The sequence below is a fragment of the Camelus dromedarius genome, chromosome X, assembly GCF_036321535.1.
Source record: "Camelus dromedarius isolate mCamDro1 chromosome X, mCamDro1.pat, whole genome shotgun sequence".
In the NCBI taxonomy this organism is placed as follows: Eukaryota; Metazoa; Chordata; class Mammalia; order Artiodactyla; family Camelidae; genus Camelus; species Camelus dromedarius.
This window is the reverse complement of record NC_087472.1, coordinates 16539339-16540828: the sequence shown is the minus strand read 5'-3', so window position 1 is coordinate 16540828 and position 1490 is coordinate 16539339. Positions and strand designations below refer to the sequence as shown.

Here is a 1490-nt window from a genome sequence, read left to right as displayed (position 1 = left end):
ATAACAAAGTTACTAGGAAAACTGGACTACCACAACCTAATACATTACAAAGTGCACACAATTCTGACAGGGAAATCCAAGGTCAGGAAGTGGTTTTCATTAAAAAACAATTCTACTAAAAAACAACCTAGAATAGAAGTCATTTAAAATGTTGAAGGCATTAAATGCATGGCTCTGGCTCCAAATTGCCATTTCAATAGAAGATGCTTTGTATTATAGGATATAAAAGCTGCCTCTCCTCAATCTACAGAATGTTAGGTTTACGCCCAAGATAGTCAAACCTTCACATAATTCAATATTCCATTTCCTCCTTGCACCAAAACTAGAAAACAAAACAAATGAAAACCAAAATAACTCACCCTGCAAATGATTTCACCTCTTGAATAAAAGCATTTACACTTAACAAATGAGATGAAGTGACATTCCCTTCTTTACAATGTTTCCAGAGCTACTAAAAAGCTTGCATTTACAAAAGAGTTGAGAAAGATAGTCCAATGGCTGTACAGAGATACAGGGCCCACTGAGAAGACAGGGGATAGATACACAGTCATCAGACTTGGCTTCTTTCTCTCCTGCCTCATTAGAGACTGGATTCTGCTCCATTTCAGTTGTTTTTCTGCAGGTCGAGCTTTAGTTTCTTGGTTAGTCACTTCGGCCTGTTTGCCCTTTGTTCCCTTTTCCCTTTTGTTTGCACTTTCCTGCTTGAGGATTTATCCTTTCCTGCTGCCTTTTGGGGCTTCATTTTCATGTTTGCAGGAGCAGGTCTAGCTGACAACCTCGCATATCTCTTGGGTTCTCCCTTCACCGCCCCTTAGACTGAACTGACTTTCCTCTGGGACATCTTGGCAGCTGGGAGGGCATGAGCTGGGTGCCTATGGGCCTTCTCGAAGCTGGGCTGCTGGGGCTGCTGTCCCTTCTCCCCACCTCTAATAACTTTTGAACACAGTATTTAGACAGTATGACCTCAAGGTAAAGATGAAAAGAACTCTAAGAAAATATTAAACTCTACTTTGCAGGCTTCTTTTTCTCAGAGGCATGGATGAACCATATGGGGTTACTTTCTGTGTATTCTAGGATTGACCAAATACATAGATATATTGTGGCTAAAGCCAGCCAGGTTTCTCCTGGTCAAAGAAGGGAATTATAAACATGGAAAATGGGGAAAACATAGAATGAACCCTGTAGTGTTGGACTGGATTTGGAGATATCAATGTGACCTAGTGGATTTTAATATCTAGATAGATATGTAAATAGATATAGATATAGATATGGGTGAATATATGTGTGTATTTTCTAGCTTTGCAGATGGGGCCTAGAAGGAATGACACCCAAGAAGCACTGGGCACATCTAATGCCCAGATCTTGGTTTCTAAATACTCAAAGAAACCCACGCTCCTTGAAGAAATGGCTCATTTCAAGGCTGGGGTAGGAAAAGAACAAGACAAGTCTATAACATCTCAGTGTGCCAGAAAGTAAGAAAGTTTTCAAAG

The 1490-nt window shown here is 40.3% G+C and overlaps 1 pseudogene; it reads right to left on the bottom strand.

Annotated features, from left to right (window-relative positions):
• Positions 1-399: 399 nt before the first annotated feature.
• Positions 400-1021, bottom strand: LOC105095583 (non-histone chromosomal protein HMG-14-like; annotated as a pseudogene).
• Positions 1022-1490: the final 469 nt, after the last annotated feature.